This window comes from Penaeus vannamei, chromosome 19 (genome assembly GCF_042767895.1).
Source record: "Penaeus vannamei isolate JL-2024 chromosome 19, ASM4276789v1, whole genome shotgun sequence".
Taxonomy (NCBI): domain Eukaryota; kingdom Metazoa; phylum Arthropoda; class Malacostraca; order Decapoda; family Penaeidae; genus Penaeus; species Penaeus vannamei.
In genome coordinates this window covers 30,809,044-30,829,043 of record NC_091567.1, presented here as the reverse complement: position 1 = coordinate 30,829,043, position 20,000 = coordinate 30,809,044, and the positions used below count along the sequence as shown (strand labels likewise).

General features: G+C 35.7%; 1 protein-coding gene across 1 annotated transcript in view; it reads right to left on the bottom strand.

Moving 5' to 3' along the window:
• LOC113804812 (uncharacterized) overlaps nucleotides 1-3,243 on the bottom strand; it is a 27,361-nt gene extending 24,118 nt beyond the window's left edge. Inside the window, exon 1 of the mRNA XM_070134182.1 lies at nucleotides 3,198-3,243. The gene's annotated coding sequence lies outside the window, so the exon portion shown is untranslated. The remainder of the gene's footprint in view (nucleotides 1-3,197) is intronic.
• Nucleotides 3,244-20,000: the final 16,757 nt, after the last annotated feature.

Sequence of the window (20,000 nt, the reverse complement as noted above, 5' to 3'; positions counted from 1 at the left end):
TATACTTATCGTCATTCTTGTCTTTATTCTACTACCATTACCAATTTTCTACATTAGCATTGGCATTATCATCATCAAAATCATTATCACTATCATCACTATCATCTTCACTATTATTGTTATATTGCAACCATTTTTACTATCATTATTACTTGCATTGATGTTATTATTGTCAGTATCACTGTCATAATTATCATTATCATTATCAAAAGCATCATCATCATTATCATTATTATTATCATTACCATATCATCGCATATTATTATTTTTGTTGATTTTTTTTATTGTTTTTGTTGTTTTGTTACCATTATCTTAATTATCAATGTTATTTTTATTATTGTTGTATCTATAATTCTTATTTTCATTTGGCATTATTGTTGTTGATGCTTTAGTTATCATTGCTACGCTTATCATCATAATGTTAATATTCTTTATCTTCAGTCTCATCATTATCACCATCACCACCACCATCATCATTATCATCACCACCATCACTATCATCACTACCACCATCATCATCATCATCACCACCACCACCATCATCATCATCATCACCACCACCATCATCATCATTATCATCACCATCATCATCATCATTATCATCACCATCATCATCATCATCATTATCATCACCACCATCATCATTCTCACCTTCGCCATCACCTTTAACGTCATCATCTTCATCTCAGTCATCACGCCCATTTTATTAAAGTCGTGGATGTGCTGACCCGATGAATATACATACATACGTGCATACATAAACACAAATAAATGCATATTTGTCTATCCGATTGATAAACATTTATCTATCAATCAGTCCGATAGATATGCATGTCTATACTGATAGATATGCCTTTATTTATGTGTATATGATTATATGAATAACAAACCGGCCGAAAAATTATGATAAATGAAAGGTAAATAAGTGATTTTTTTCTAATATTGTTTTTGCAGTAATGATATCATTTATTATTATTATTTCATTATCAATGATGATTGTGATGAGGGTGATGATGATGGTGATGAGGGTGGTGCTGGTGGTGGTGATTATGATGACGACGATGATGATTATGATGATGAAGACGATCATGACATAGACGATGGCGATGTCGATGACTATGATGATGACAAAGATGAAGATGATGATAATAATAATAATAATAGTAATGATAGTAATAGTAAGAATGAAAATGATAATGATGATGATGATTATAATAATATTAATGATAAGAATAATAATACCAATGATAATAATCATGATAATGATTATGATCATAAAGATAATAACAATGATAGTAATAATAACAATATCAGTGACGATGATAATAACAATAATCATAATGATAATGATAATAATGAAAATATTAACAATAATATTCATAATATTAATAACCTAACCAACCAAACCTACACTATCATTACAATAACAAAAATAGCAATAATAATAATAATAATAATAATAATAATAAACAACCAAACAAATGCATCAGCAATATATAAAGACGCCTACAAGAAGGAGCATGAATATATAAGAAAGTTCAAACCCGAATAATAACCGTTTCACTGCAAGCAACAGACAGACAAGACTTAGAGATACGGATTCTTTACACAGCCTGAATTTACATTATATAATGCTGCGAGTGACGTCAGCATACCTGACGTTCTACGCGCCATGCCTTCTAATTCACTTTAAAAAAATCTATACGGAGGATCCCTTAACTACTCTCAGGCGAGCTTTTTTCAAGGGTTGTCAAGAATATATTATCCGTTTGTTAACACTTGGCTGTAAGTGGATAAAAGAGAATATAGAAATGTATTTATGGAAATAAGAATGACATGAGCCTTGAGTTTGGAAAAAAGAGAGAAAAATAGTTTGGGCGTATTAGAAAGATAAGCGAATCCTGCTTGCGATAACGACCTGCTGGGTTTGTTAGTTGTGACGTCACTAGGTTGGCATGACCGCTTGCTTGAGGCGATCATGCTTTGCTTCCTTTGGCGATCGTGACCTCAGTTGACCTATGACCCACAATCTATCTTAGTTATCATATGAGCTATTCACTCAGAGACGATATTTAAAGCTTAACCAACATTTACGTACTATATAGTAAAACAGTATTTGATTTTACAATACCCGTTTGACGATATGAGACAATTTATCAGCCTGGGCGATACTCTGCTTATCTGCCGTCACACCATAAATATCCTTAATTATGATAAACGGAAATTCCACCAAACAGCTTACAAAGAAACACATTTTTTCTTGTCTCTCGATCTATTTTTTTCTAAACAGACGTCATATTTATATACATAACAAATTTAGAATTATGAACGGATATATTTTTTCTTTATAAGGTAGTCATATACAATCATTCACTACCTAAATGCCATAGAAAAAAAACATCATTATCGAAACCACGACCACGATTTCAGCTCTATATTGTTAAGATTACACAGACAAGCTTCTGCTGGTTTGTGTGCTTGCAAGGCGGATGAGGCGGGCTTCTGAGAATCTGAACATCCTGACAAAAATACATGACGAGTAAGGACATGAAAATAGACACAGCAAACACTGAGTGATACTCGAGTAATGCTTGCTCAGGAAAACGCTCAGGACAAAACGAAGAAAAGAAAAACAAGTAACGCATATGCAAGGACATGTATTATAATGATAATCACTATTACTAGAATTATCACTGATTGATGTATTCAGAATACAAATGAAAACACTAAACAAGTAACGAATAATGATAATGATCATTATTATTATCATTATTATTAGAATTATAACTTATTAATATATTATTATTAGAATTATAACTGATTAATATATTATTATTAGAATTATAACTGATTAATAAGAACACAAAAGAAAATATTATCCTCACACAGAACGTTGATCTACATGGACGTCACAGACATGCAGACGGAATAAAAAAAAGTTCTTTGGTTATGTAAATAAACACTCGCTCTAAAAACCTCAAGACATCCTATGTTAATCATGCTGGTTATCCAAACAACCGCACCATCGAACACAGAAAAAAACACCCCTAGTTCCAAACACGCACCAAAATAGAGCTCGCGTTAGAGGAATCCAAGAGGAAAATAATGCACAGAACAGATCTATGCCGAGCTCTATATCCTACCTGAGACACGGGGACACGCAAACCAGGAGATACCGAGGATCTTTTGACACTCACCAGCGGGAGGTAAGCCAGGGAGATGCGACTCTGGACGTCTCGAGACAAGACTGGCGATTCGAGAAGCTGGACCCGCGGCAACCAAAATTTTCCGTTTTTACAGCACCAGCCAACGCACAGACTGAATGTCTAAAAATGTGTAGATGGCATATATAAGTACATAAATATATATATATATATATATATATATATATATATATATATATATATATATATATGTATGTATGTACATGTATATATATATACTATATATACATACATACATGCAAAGACACACACGCATATGTATACACAAATACATACACACACACACACATATATATGTATGTGTGCGTGTTTGTATGTGTGCCTGTGTGTACATGAATTTATGCATACATGTATATATGCGTGTGTGTTTATGTGTGTATTGATATACAAACATTATATATATATATATATATATATATATATATATATATATGTGTGTGTGTGTGTGTGTGTGTGTGTGTGTGTGTGTGTGTGTGTGTGTGTGTGTGTATACATATGTATATATATGTATATGTATATATGTATATGTGTATATGTATATATATATAATATATATATAATATATATATATATATATATATATATATATATATATATATATATATATATATATATATATATTTACGTGTATATACGCCCGACTCTCGATCAACTAGCAAAACGGGACAGTCATGTCTGAGGCAATTACCAAAAAGCATTTTTAGTATTATTTCAGCCTTTTAGATACAGAAAAAGAAAACAAGTCATGGCGATATGGCCTACTCAGAAAAAAATTGCTTTGTTTCATTCAAAATTTCATATAAAACAGAACTTTAGCTATCAAATTGTTCTCTGACAATATCACTTATTCGGATTTTCCCCAGACAAATGGGGTCCCACAAGGAAGTGCCTTGTCACCAACATTATTTCTATGCATCATTTATGACATCTTATCGGCTCTCCCTCGGAATCTTATATACTCACTGTACGCTGCTGACTGCTCCTTATGGCATTCCAACTATAATGCAAAATTCTCGGCAAATCTCATCCACCTGGCACTGGATATGATTCATAACTGGGGCCTACGGTGGGGTTTTAAATTTCCAAAAAAAAAAGTATGGGGTAATACTTTCCCATAGGATGATGCCAAACATCATGATAACTCTAGACAACGACTTAATACCTATTCAAAATTCTGCTAGATTTTTAGGTCTACTATTTGATCGTAGACTAAACTGGAAACACCACATTGGTCAATCAAAGAATAAATGTCAAAAACCATTTATTTCTCTAAAGTGTATTTCGCTAATAAATGGGGAGCTCAAAGAAAGTCTGTTAATGCTATATGAAGCCCTGATTAGGCCTAAAGTAGATTATAGGTCAATCGTGTATGACTCGGCAGCGAGACCCAAGCCATCCTAATGGTAATGAAGGCATTAGTCTATTTACTACTCGACTCCACGACCTCGTCGTGAAAGTCGATACAAATCGATACCTTGGTCCAATCAATATAGCGCCATATAAAACCCCATTTTTTCTATCATGGAAACCTGGCTTCCATCAGCTAAGGCCATGACATCGGAGGTGTGGTACGGCAGTGTTTCAGATAGATGCTAATCAAACAATTTCCTTCTTCATATATATGCCGACGGCTCCAGACTTGAACTTGTTGGAGCGTGTCTATGGTCGCCTGAATGTGAATGAGTTTCAGACTGCCGAATCGATATTTCTTGCTGAACATTTTGCTGTTAATAAAGCTATAGATTTCGCATTATCGACGACCCTTGATAGAATAGTATTTTTCAGATTTATTACTCCAAAACCATTAAATCATTAGAAACCAATAAAATGAACTACTAGTTTTAATTTGTAAGCTACATAGTGCCAACAAATTAGTCAATCTAATATGGGTACCAGGCCACTCTGGTATCTATTGCAATGAACAGGCTGACAAATTAGTGGAGTCATCAGGTGATCTGGACTTTAGCATAGTCTGCAGATATAAGGTGATTTGTGTCCCTCATTAAAATAAAAATACATTTCCTGTGGCAAAGTGAGTGAACCAACCTGCAACTGGGAAACAAAGGCAAGAAATAGAAGTATGGGACACAGCCTAGACAAATCAGAAGGGAGGTGGTGGTTTTGGTCCGCCTCGAGGACCAGGGCACAAACTCCCTATATATAGAAAACCTTTCCACCACAATGCCCCCAGCCTTACCATCAACCACCTACTGACAGTGTCCCAAGAATTTAAAAACAATAAGACTACAGCTGAGAAATTGTTTCCACATAAAAATAAAGCCTTTACATTATCAATTCTGCTAGACGATGAAAAAGTATTCCCTTTGAAAAGGAAGACAAACTTTATGACCTTATCAAGAACGAAACAATGAACAGGATCCATTACCTTAATAACTTTGGCTACAGGACGCTGGTTGATAACAAGAAATAATAATCAAAATGAAGGGGTTCATAAAGCAGGAAATATTTGAACGTATGAAAATAAGAATATGCCGTAGGAATTGAACATCTATTTGTCATGCGGGATGCGGTTCAGTAAAAAAAGAAAATAAAAGAAGCTATGCCTCAATTAAAAATACATCTAGGAACGAAATCAGACTTTGTCTAAGTTGATCCCGTACCTAGGTTGCCGTTAGGGGCAGGAGTACTAGGAAACGGGATAGCGTGGTAAGGTCTCTTGCCTATTAATTCCCTTTAACAAGTTGTTTAGTATTCACAACTGAGTCGACTGAGTGGGTCTGACAGGACGTGAACCAGGGACCTTGTGACTGCAAAAACAATTGAGGTTGGAGGATTACTTCTCATCTATGAAACATCTGATCTTTGCAAAAGTAAAATAGTTTTATGCTATAGAAGCTATGCACAACAAAAACGAATTACATATATCTAAGAAAAAATAATTTTATCACCATTCCCCCCCCCTCCCCTTCTCACGCAATACAAAAGTACAAAACAAACAAAGAAAAAACGGTAATTCTTTACGGTACAGACGCACCCACCAGAGACTAAGTCTCAAACTCCACCCAACAATCTTGGTGGACACGTGGGGAACCGGGGGTTTGGGTGGGGTGGGGGGATGAAGAGTGGGCTCAGCTTGATTTCAGTGTCAGTAAATAACTAAAGTTAATTATGAATTCAATGAAATGCGACTTTTCGGAAATGCGAGCCAAACTTCCAATTTACGAATATCAAAGAAATGCGACTTTTCAGAAATGCGAGCCAAAATTTACATTTTCTAAAATCGAAGAAATGCGACTTTTCCGAAAAGCGAGTGTCCGATTATGCCGCCATATTTGAATATACGAAAGCGCAAGTGCACACGGTAACCAACACAAAATTTACTCAACGGTCCAAGTTGCCGTGACTAGGCGTGCCCTTCGGGCACTGCCCGAGGGGAGGGTTGATGGGGGGCTCCGCCCCCAACACCCCCCAAGGAAACATTCTCTTCACCTCGGTATGCATGGCAAGATAAAGCTGAAACAGTTCATGATTTTTAAATATCCTACGTTATTTATTTGCCGTGACCTGAAGCCCTTCCACCCACCTTTAGCAACCCATTCTAATTTTCGATAAGATTAAATAGGACAATTTACCTCATATAGCAAACTATATGACGACGTACCTTACTCCGGCGGGTACAAATTAGCAGCGGCAAGGAGGAAGCGATGTTAGCGTTGATTCGCGTCGGGGATGTTCATTAAAAACATCGCTCGAGCCAAATATCCAACAAAATGGTACTTCCTCCTGCCGTAGTGCGGTACCTTCGCCTTCGCTTCCCGCCTCTGCAGTGACAGGGTCGACGAAATTGATGGAATGGTTCACAGTCAGGTGGTTAAAGCCCTCTTTACTGAGACAGTTATATGGCTTCCAGCAGTCACTAATTATAGTTGACCCTGCCTCTACGCGGTCTTTTATTATTTGCAATAAGGTCTCAGCATTCCTCGAGGGCACCGGAATCAAAAAAAAAAAATTACGACTTTCCCGGCACACCCCACCGAAAACCCACTGGCCCGCAATTACCCTGCCGACATTGTACTTTCTTTTCCCGAATTTCGATTCGTTAATTTCGACGATCGTGCCAGGGCCACCAATTTTTTTTTACACTGTGTCAAACACCAAGAAATTATCACTTCCCTACGCATATAGTTTTGTCTGATAATTTCAGTTCGTCTCTTACCAGGGAATAAGAAAAATAATCCCTTAGGTAATAATTGACTATGTCCAAATTAGATCTGGCGAACCAATTCTTGTGATTTTTTTTTTTTTTATATATAATTGCACCTCACTCTTGTTATTTATTTTTCTATATTTATCAATCTAAATTTCTTGTTATTCACATCAAGTCTGCACATTGCACTGCACTTTTCTTTTTTTAATCCGTGTCTGTAAAAACTTAATTCATCAGTTTTTCCATTAAACTTAGAAAAAAAAGTCAAGTACACCACCGTAGCACAATTGACATACACCGGTCATTGTCTCTGAGAAAAATAAGGCAGGTCACCGGTGTAGACAAGAAATGTGCCCGTTATTTGCATACTCGAAATGTGTTAAGTATCGGCTGTATTGTTTGAGTAGTTTGGCAATTAAGAATATTAATGAGTTAGCGAAAATTGAGGATTTAAATACACATTTTAACGTAAAACGGTTGAGCGTTGATATATATGAAAATTTAGTCGATTGTCGTGTGCTGCTTTATGATATAATGTATGGTATATCATACTTGACCTTTAATGAGTAATTAAAAATCTCTGCTAAACTGCCGCCTCCTGATTGGTCGTTAAGTAGTGGTGACGTAGGTGCGCAATAGGACAGAAGACGGTGTGCGAGCTGCGAGACGTCCTTTCGCGCCGAGCGAGTGGATTTAGTCTGTGAGCTACGTTTTCCGCGACTTTTTTCCTTTATTTGTGGCGTTACCATTCGTGTCTGCAAATTATTTCTGGTACCAACCACTATTACTTTTTGTCCTCTACAAGAATATCATTTCAATTTGCCCTAACCTAGTGCGGCCATACCGTACAGATTTTCTGAAAAAACAACAGAAAGAGGCATATTCGGTTGAAATTCCGCACTAGAGGACGTTATAATATTTTCAATAAAACATTTCGCAAATGGATATCAGCGTTCGAGCTGCCATATAGTTTTGCTTAAATTGGCATAGTATTGTAATGTAGAATAGAAAACGATTATTAACAGTCGAATGCGTATACAGTATAGTTTGCACATTGCAAACGAAGAGAACTGCGTGAGTGGAGTCATCAGTCATACCTAATTTAATCGAAGACAGAGAAAGTCATGTATTTGTATGTTTCATCAGGATAGTTAAATAATGCAATAACTCAAGATACCTACCGAAATTTGCATGTAAAGGGATCAACACCTGGAATTATGTACGATCTCCCAAAAGGGCATAAGGACGGAATTCCTCTACGTCCCATATTATCTGCCATAGGAACATGCAGTTACCAACTAGCTAAAGTTCTTGTTCCAGTTCTAACACCTCTAACCACAGATATATTTACAGTAAAGGATCCATTCAACTTTGCCAAAGAAATTACCACTATTAGTTTCGACAAGTGCTTTATGGTCAGTTTTGATATTGTTTCATTATTTACTACCATACCACTGAAAGAAACAATTGACATTTGCATGAAAAATTTGCTTCAGACAGTTGAAACAGTCCAAGCCTTCTCGAAGGAAAATTTAAGAAAGATGCTTGAACTGTCAGTCCAAGATTGCCATTAAATTTCTAATAACCAGTTGTTTATGCAGGGAGATGGCGTAGCTATGGGATCACCACTTGACCCTACGCTCGCTAATGCATTTTTATGTCCTTATGAACGCATTTGGCTTTCAAACTGCCCTATACTTTTCAAAGATTTGTTTATGATACTTTCCTCATATTCAAATCACTGGATCATGTTCAGGAATTTCTTAGCTACCTCAACTCCAACACCCGAATATGAGATTCACTGTTGAGTCTGAAAAGGATGAAAAATGACCTTTTTTGGATATGTATATTCATCACTCTGGAAAGAGCTTTGACATTTCAATGTACAGAAAACCCACATTTACTGGATTGTGTTCAAAGTGCTCTTCATTCATCCCACTCACATACAAACGAAATCTAGTCAACACGCTCCCCACACGAGCATACTACAGATGCTCTAACTGGACACATATATATCAAGAACTCTCGTTCATCTGTAACCTCCTCTACAATAATGGCTTTCTCAATCATTTTACTGATACATACATCGGTAAAACTCTGAACAACATCTTAAGCAACAAGCATTCCAACATTACGATACCAAACAAAGTACTTTACTTTCCCGTCATCTACACAGGTCCACCCAGCCTCCAATTAAAAAAAAAAAAAAAAAAAAAAAAGTATCCAAACTAGTCAGTGAGTCAAATCAAGTTATTTTCAGAACAAAGAACACCATTCAAAACCTTTTCAAATTTAAAGATGCAGTACCCACTGAATTAGGATCAAACATTGTTTACAAATATACGTGTGATAGCTGTAAGGAATCATATATCGGCAAAACCACTAAACACTTGAAAACACGCATCTCACAGCATCTGGGCATTTCTAACAGAACTGGCACCCACATGATCAAACCACCCTTTTCAGCAATCAGGAATCATGCAGATGACGCAGATCACCCTATACATCGCCAAAAAAATTCAGTCTTGGCAAGCACATCATACCATCAGCAGCTCCTTATCATGGAGAGCATTCTAACATACATAAATAAACCAACTCTCAGTAATAATGAAACCTCCACACCACTCTTGTGTTTTTAAAGTTAAACAAATGACTGTAAGTAGTAGCCTTTTGGCTGTGTATTTTGTTTTTATGTTTCGTTTTGTTCTGTTTTTATTCACGCATTTTTAAACTATATTCTTACGTTCTTTTTGTGCTAGTCTTCTGTGTTCAATTTCTTTAGTGTTTTAACAAATTTTAGTATTACTTTAGTTTTATCATTTCTACTTGTTTTATTAGTTTATTTTAAGTTATCTAATTTTGTATAGCCCACTTAGGATTTTTATGCTATTTTAAAGTTTTCTTATATTGTACTTTCTCCCATTAGATTGGCTAGAGAATGGATTTAAGTTAATTAATCCGAAACGTCGCCTAATAAATATGATCCCAGCCCTGGTGTTTCTCTTCTTGACAGGATAAATAATTCATATAATCATTTATATACTGGTTTCTGATTAGTTATGTTGCTTATTTAATTTCCTTCCTTATCAAAAGTTTGTGTAAGGAGGGGGGGGGGCTAAATGGACGACTACATAATTAACAGATTAGACGTATCACCTGATAGTAGTGGTAGGTTTTTCAAGACATTTTATCGATCAAGGGAAAGCCTTCCATTATTAATACGCAGATGAAGTTATTTTTGTTTTATTGTAAAACTTTGATATTACATAGTCAAAGACTGATAAAGTGATCAGATAGCTTTTGAATATTGAGTATTGCAAACATTCACGCAAGCGCAACTTTTCGAGCACTTTTACAATTTACACTTATCGTGTCTTCAAAACTATGTAGATTAACGCGTGTACAGGGAAATGGTTCGCGAGCCATTCTAAGAAGATCAAATGAAAGTTCTTGAAATTGGGCTATTTTTGTTTTATTAAAATATATCAATCAAAACAGGACAAGTTCAAACATGACTCTTACATTATCAAAATGATCCTAGAGAATAAACTTCTTTTTTTTCATTATTTACAATCGCTCGGGCTAGACTTACTAACTTTAAAAGCACTTGCTGGTTATCTTTTAATAAGCTTCCTCAAGGTCCCTGATCTCTTTGAAGGCTTTTATTTTACGTGTTCTTAAGCTGAAACAAGAATTGTTACAAAAACAGCATTCTGTTTAATTGAAAACACGTCTACGGATTGAAGCATGCAAACTAAGAAGCACACAGTGTTTGAAGAGATTAGGTTAAAAAATATATAAAATTCAAGAAAAAAATATTATTCCTGTGTTGAATAAACCATTTACCTTAGACCAGGATTCTAATCTGGGTCTTTGCAGGCTGGTAACTGCAAGACAGACTCTTATAAACACGACCCAGGTTCAAATCCCGACCGAAGAGGGTTATTTATTCATCATATCAATGCAGTAGTGTATCATTCCATCTATTCCTGTGTCGATTGTATCAAAGCGAGGAGCAAGTATCCAGGTGGAAATGCTAATTAACTGCAAGTTAGACAAAATGACGATACTCGGTAAGATGTCGTTATATTCATATGCAAGATAATAATGCGTTCTGCCGAGGCCCACAAATATAAACGGTTATTCAAACAGAACGAAAATAGCTTTATACTCACTTTTAGGAAGATCGATTTAAATATATTTAGGAAGCAATTCTTATGTATTCCCAAATTTCTGACCATGAAAACAGGACAAGTATATGTTATAACTAGACAAACTAAACCGTCATCAAACATCCCCAACTCCATAAGGTGTGTGTAGAGTCGACCTAGCCTTACAGGAGTCGAAAAGCAGACGGCCAATGAAGTCCTGGCACTAAAGGAGTACAGCCTTCTGCAGTTGTACAGCCAACAACAAAAACGATGACGCCTCGTCAGACCTGGCTCAGAAAGATCATGCCCTTCTTGTCCTGAAAGGAGCCCCACGTTCAAACAACCAGGTCATAGGATGGTTCGTCTGTGAGGAGGAAGGAAATTACGAAAATCAGGCAATAATGACTGATTTATGTATGGAGAGAGAGGGATCACTTTTATTCCTGATTAGTTGTTAATTTGATGGAAATAATGGAGACCTGCCTCAAGAAATAAGTTATCGTACATTATTTCGAAAATAATTATCATGAAATCATATCACATCATTTTAATTCCTTGCCATATTTGGCATGTAAATAATCCTTAAACATTCGGCAGACAGAAATATCCTTCATTTGCATTATCCCAGCGTCGTATATTAATGTACGGCTCTGCATTATCCTAAGCAGCTACTCTCTCGCTCTCCTCTGTCTTATATCATCTGGATCCGCTATTTAGGTAATGGTAAACTTTTGATATGTTATTCAGAAAATAGAATAATACTCATGGCAATATTTTAAATGCCATTTTATTTTCTAATTGTTTACAATTACTTCACTACCAAAAATAACGAAATGAATAAGTAAAATTTGGATTGAACAGGAGATATCGAAAGTAATGGGTTTCCTAAATAGTTTGGAGGGGGAACACCGATAAGGTGTTGGACACCATCCGCTGAAAAGATAAGTAAAGGCATAAAAATAGGCAGAGTCAAGGCAGAGGGAATATTCCCTTAGCCTTGGGTAGAGTGAAGCTAGACTCGGCCCTTCGCGGGAAGTGCCGAAACTGTGCAGGTCTAAAGACTCACCTAATAATTTGACACTAAATGATTTTAGTGTGTTTCACAGCACCTGCATCTTATATACCCCACCATTATATTAATGCACCGCTGCACAAATTCACTGCATTTCATTTCGGAAGTTTTGGAAACAATTAGGTTGACTGAGGATGCACTTTAAATTAATTTGTATCTAAAACTTTAGGCTGATATAATAAATATAAATACCTTCTATAAGTATATGATCGCCAGGAGCAGAGTTAAGTGACCCATCACACTCAAGCTGATTCCAACCAAAGTGTGCTTCGCGATTCATGAACACGAGTGGAGGTCGTGGTTCAGAGGAGGCACCCAAACAAAATATAAGGGAAACAAGGGAATAAATACCTAAACCATTGCACTCTATTACCCTCCTGATCACCCCCTTCTCGCCCCCCTCTGTAAACTATGTCCAGGTTGTTAAAACGTGGACCACTTTTCAAGGCAAGAAGGGCAAGATCTCTGCAAGCCAGGTCTGGCAAAGCGACATCACTTTTGTTACTGGTTGTATTGTCATCTTTTTAGCCTCGTCCCCAGACCGGCCATACTTCCTACATCAGTTTTCAAGGATGCCTTCGAGTAAATATGTCAAAGGGTATTTCCCTATTCGCCCGCTAAACTGTACAGATCTCAGGTCAGTCCAAGAGAGCGAATACTATCAATGGAAAACATGAATTCGGGAAGAATTAAAGGAATTCAGTTGTAAAAGTGATTCAAATAAATGGAATTAGTTAAGCTAAATTCTGTTTCCAGTTTCACATAAATCAGGCATTACAGGAACTAAATGAATTGTTACTTTATAAATATATACATAATATCTTATTAACATATTTCCTATTAAACGTCTCATTAAGAGAAAATACACGTCCCCAATTTACCTGCAATTATCGCATAAGTTGACTCGTTAATTAACTTAGTAAATAGAAAGAGAAACAACATGCGACCTCTGGAGTCTGTGTTGTGTCTTCTTCCTCTTTTCTTTAGGACTGTGAACTGGTTAGCTATCGTCGTGGCTTCGTTGTCAAATAATTTTTTTTTTTTTTTTTTTTTTTGAATGCAGCTGTATTTGGTTTAAACATAGCATGGGAAGATGAAGTGCTTGTAAATATATTGTGTTTTACCTCTAAATAGGCACTTTTTAAATTAAGGTAATTGTTACTTGGTAGATAGTATTAATTGGCCAAATAGTGTTATAAGGGAAAATTGCTTTTTTGTATAAAAGTTAATGCAGAAGTTTAATGTTTAGTACTAAATTTTGATATCGATTTTCAAACAAAAATATTCTACATTGAATAATGAAAATTGTTGGAATCCTAGCAAGTTTTACTTTTTAACATAATGTAACAGTCCGTAGAGGTAAGGTCAGCCCACAGTATTATATTTTATGGGTTACGGAATTTATATCTGAAAACCTCTGACAGGCGGTAGCACAATGGAAAAAAAAATGTTTTGACATCATTTTTAGAACAGTTAATTGATTTCAGAAACATATGACAGGAGGTAAAAAATAAATTAATAAAATAAGATAAAAAAATAAAAATAAAAATGATAATGATAATAATAATAATAATAAATCATATAAAAAACAGAAATGAAGCATCGATGATTTTTTTTTTTTTTTTTTTTGGGGGGGGGATGTTTTTACATCTGCATTTATTTATTTTCAAGATGGTTGGCTATGTTGAATATCGGCGGTAAAATATATATATATATATATATATATATATATATATATATATATATATATATATATATATACATTATATATATATATACATATATATATGTATATACATATATATATATATATATATATATATATATATATATATAATTACATTTTTTTTTTTTCTTATCGGAATCAATTCGCATCAGATTAGGTGCGGCGAAGAAAAACAAGTGCGGCGCATCCGTAAACCAAGGAATGAAGTAATTGTCGCCTTATAGAAAATGAACATTTACAACGAATGTTTTTCCAAGCATTTTGATCAGTGCCTGAGACAATAACTTCCAGTGGTATAAAAATAAGTTCCTAAACTGATTAACTCAATCATGTGCAAAATATGATTTTTTTTTTTTTTTTTTTTTTTCTTTTAGCAGCTCACAACCACAGACGATAAGCTCTTTCAGGTTTGATGAAGGTCTCCAGTGAGCCAGACGTGTATACAGGAAATTCTCATGTGATGAAAATAAATAATTTCGCCTGAACCCCCCCCCCCCACACACACACACACTGCATCTTAGCCTTTTATTCTGTGCTGTTTGTGATAAGCTAAGGCATATTTCTCGAGTTCAGCTCAAAGAAAACACGGATTAAAAAGGAGATATTGATTTAAAATGATACACACAAAGCAAAATAACAATACATGGCTCTTTAACCCTCCCCCCCTCAAAACTGAAAAAATGAATAAAAATAGATATAGGCAAATGAGAGAGATAGGGGAAGAAAATCACAACGGTATTTTTTCCATGAATGAGAGGCGAGAAATTGTATGGTAGACAGAAGGAAAAAGTTGCTTAAGCTTGTATGTCTTTACCAATGTTATGGCGATGTATGCACAACCAGAACTTCAGTCAGATAACCCGTAACATTTTCTTCCATACTATGAAGGCAGAGTATAAATATAACAATTCTAGGCTTGTGTTCTGAAGTGGCAAAGGATACAAGATAACAATTTCATCGGTCACACTGCCAAGCTTCTAAATTCATTCTCCTACCTAGTTCACTCTGGCTACAGGTGCTATCATAAATTTGTAATACAATTAGATGTATGCAGTTAATTGTTCATGATTTGGATTCAGATAGAATTAGTTTCAGGAAATGAATTCGGTTTGAAATTACAAGGAATATATATTCGTACTACCAAATTTTTCAGCCAAAATGACAAGGGTTCCAAAGTTTTTATCTATTTATACAGCAATTATGATAAAATGGCTTTTGGTATGTGAACTTACATTTGGTTCCCATCTCTCACAAATAGGAATGAAGATTGAAAATATTGAATGGTTGCATTTTGAGAATATGTGAACAATGTCTTTCCTTTTTTAATTACGTTAAATATTTGGCTTCTTCTTCTCCGCCTTCTCCTCCTCCTCTTTCTTATTATTCTTAACTTTCTTCTCCTCCGCCTTTTCCTTCTCCTCCTCCTCCTTTCTTATTATTCTCAACTTTCTTCTCCTTCTTCTTCTTCTTCTTCCTCCTCGTCCTTCTGCATGTTAAGGAGAGATCGCGCAATCAGTTAATGGAGGAATAAGGATGCCGTGTATGTGTATCAGATTAAATTCATTTGTTGATGAGATAAGAAAAGTGTCAGCTCTTGTCATCGCCTTCAACATCCCGATTTATTTGAGTCTGTGTGTGTGTGTGTGTGTGTGTGTGTGTGTGTGTGTGTGTGTGTGTGTGTGTGTGTGTGTGTGTGTGTGTGTGTGTGTGTGTGTGTGTGTGTGTGTGTGTGTGGGTGTGTGTGTGTGTGTGTGTGTGTGTGTGTGTGTGTGTGTGTGTGAAGGCCATGATTTCCTGAGTTATAACTATTGAAAAAATAATAATTTAGAGAATAACTATGAACCATGTACACGATCTAGCAAATATAAATAATTGAATTAAAAGTTATCATCTATTTCTCGTGTACAAGAGCAAGTAGTGTACCTTCTATACTTTGGGCTCAGTTTGTCGTCTATCACGATTGTATTCATCACACACCGAAAGTATTTGGTTTCATTCTAATTTTCGCAAATGTCATAAAAACCTGGTTGTTCTGTTGTTTGATAAGATGATGTCAAACCAATAGCCAATAAGTTTAGGCCAAAACTATAACATCAATTCACTAACCATTCAGCGAAGCCCAAAACTATAACATCAATTCACTAACCATTCAGGGAAGCCTAAAACTATAACATCAATTCACTAGCCATTCAGGGGAGCCTAAAACTATAACATCAATTCACTAGCCATTCAGGGAAGCCTAAAACAATAACATCAATTCACTAGCCATTCAGGGAAGCCTAAAACTATAACATCAATTCACTAGCCTTTCAGGGAAGCCTAAAACTATAACATCAATTCACTAGCCATTCAGGGAAGCCTAAAACTATAACATCAATTCACTAGCCATTCAGGGAAGCCTACAACTATAACATCAATTCACTAGCCTTTCAGGGAAGCCCAAAACTATAACATCAATTCACTAACCATTCAGGGAAGCCTAAAACTATAACATCAATTCACTAGCCATTCAGGGGAGCCTAAAACTATAACATCAATTCACTAGCCATTCAGGGAAGCCTAAAACTATAACATCAATTCACTAGCCATTCAGGGAAGCCTAAAACTATAACATCAATTCACTAGCCATTCAGGGAAGCCTAAAACTATAACATCAATTCACTAGCCATTCAGGGAAGCCTACAACTATAACATCAATTCACTAGCCTTTCAGGGAAGCCCAAAACTATAACATCAATTCACTAACCATTCAGGGAAGCCTAAAACTATAACATCAATTCACTAGCCATTCAGGGAAGCCTAAAACTATAACATCAATTCACTAGCCATTCAGGGAAGCCTAAAACTATAACATCAATTCACTAGCCATTCAGGGAAGCCTAAAACTATAACATCAATTCACTAACCATTCAGGGAAGCCTAAAACTATAACATCAATTCACTAGCCATTCAGGGAAGCCCAAAACTATAACATCAATTCACTAACCATTCAGGGAAGCCTAAAACTATAACATCAATTCACTAGCCATTCAGGGAAGCCTAAAACTATAACATCAATTCACTAGCCATTCAGGGAAGCCTAAAACTATAACATCAATTCACTAGCCATTCAGGGAAGCCTACAACTATAACATCAATTCACTAGCCTTTCAGGGAAGCCCAAAACTATAACATCAATTCACTAACCATTCAGGGAAGCCTAAAACTATAACATCAATTCACTAGCCATTCAGGGGAGCCTAAAACTATAACATCAATTCACTAGCCATTCAGGGAAGCCTAAAACTATAACATCAATTCACTAGCCATTCAGGGAAGCCTAAAACTATAACATCAATTCACTAGCCATTCAGGGAAGCCTAAAACTATAACATCAATTCACTAGCCATTCAGGGAAGCCTACAACTATAACATCAATTCACTAGCCTTTCAGGGAAGCCCAAAACTATAACATCAATTCACTAGCCATTCAGGGAAGCCTAAAACTATAACATCAATTCACTAGCCATTCAGGGAAGCCCAAAACTATAACATCAATTCACTAGCCATTCAGGGAAGCCTAAAACTATAACATCAATTCACTAGCCATTCAGGGAAGCCTAAAACTATAACATCAATTCACTAGCCATTCAGGGAAGCCCAAAACTATAACATCAATTCACTAGCCATTCAGGGAAGCCTAAAACTATAACATCAATTCACTAGCCATTCAGGGAAGCCTAAAACTATAACATCAATTCACTAGCCATTCAGGGAAGCCTAAAACTATAACATCAATTCACTAGCCATTCAGGGAAGCCTAAAACTATAACATCAATTCACTAGCCATTCAGGGAAGCCTAAAACTATAACATCAATTCACTAGCCATTCAGGGAAGCCTAAAACTATAACATCAATTCACTAGCCATTCAGGGAAGCCTAAAACTATAACATCAATTCACTAGCCATTCAGGGAAGCCTAAAACTATAACATCAATTCACTAGCCATTCAGGGAAGCCTAAAACTATAACATCAATTCACTAGCCATTCAGGGAAGCCTAAAACTATAACATCAATTCACTAGCCATTCAGGGAAGCCTAAAACTATAACATCAATTCACTAGCCATTCAGGGAAGCCTAAAACTATAACATCAATTCACTAGCCATTCAGGGAAGCCTAAAACTATAACATCAATTCACTAGCCATTCAGGGAAGCCTAAAACTATAACATCAATTCACTAGCCATTCAGGGAAGCCTAAAACTATAACATCAATTCACTAGCCATTCAGGGAAGCCTAAAACTATAACATCAATTCACTAGCCATTCAGGGAAGCCTAAAACTATAACATCAATTCACTAGCCATTCAGGGAAGCCTAAAACTATAACATCAATTCACTAGCCATTCAGGGAAGCCTAAAACTATAACATCAATCCAATAGCCATTCAGGGAAGCCTAAAACTATAATATCAATTCACTAGCCATTCAGGGAAGCCTAAAACTATAACATCAATTCACTCTAGCCATTCAGGGAAACCTAAAACTATAATAGCAATTCACTAGCCAATCAGAGGAGCCTAAAATTACAACATTGATTCATGGCCAATCAGTGGAGCTCAAAACTTTAACATCAGTTTACTAGCCAATTAGAGAGGCCCAGAACTATAATATCAAACAATTCATTAGTTAATCAGAACCAAAAAATATATCAATTCACTAGCTAATTACAGAAGCCAAGCCATAACGTAAATTAACTAGCCAATCAGAGGAACCTCTAACTATAATATCCATCAATTCATTAGTCAATCAGAGACCAAAGCTGTACCATCAGTTCAATAACCAACCAGAGAAGCTCCAAACTATAACATTCATTGTAGAGAGAGAGAACATCGCCGGTCGAAATGGTAAGTCATCAATTGCTAACAATTGCCATGACTGCAAGCTTGTATAAGAACCCACCAGGCTGATTATTACTCTACAGTGACAAAATCAAAGTAACATCATCCCAATCTGATAAGGGGGCCGTCTAGTCTTTTTTTTCGGAGATTTTCGCTCATCTTGCCGAAATTGAGTTGAAAGCATTTTCAAGGAGTCCCTAGGCCCCCGTTTCCTCCCGGAAAATTTCAAGACCCGACTGTTATTTTTTAGGTGGTAACAGCCATTTTCGGTGACTGAAATAATTTCTTTCACGTTACCTTAAAAAATCGGCAATTGTGACACTGTGATTAGAGATAATACATAAATGAGATTATTTTCTGAAAGATTAAATTTCACATAAGATGAGACCAACCTTCATTTTTTCGGAATATTTTTAAAAATCTGGCAAGCGTCCAAAAACAATAAAGAAATTTTCATACATATAAGTAAACATGATATGTTGTTCATATGGTGTATTTTCTTTTCTTTATGTTTTCATCATACATAGTTTGATCTATGAGCAAAACATTTCGGAAATGCAAACCTCCCCCTCCCATGGGGGATAGGATTGGCAAATTTTATGGAATATTAATTAGGCTAAGGTAAACCTCAGGTAATTTTTTTTTATTAAAATCTGTTCAAACTTTCCGAGTTAGGAAAAAATATTCCAGGATCCAAACCATTTCCGCATCACCACCAAAGTGCAATAAGCGTCTAAGTTAGGTTAAAACACACCTTTGGTTAAAATCTCATTTAAA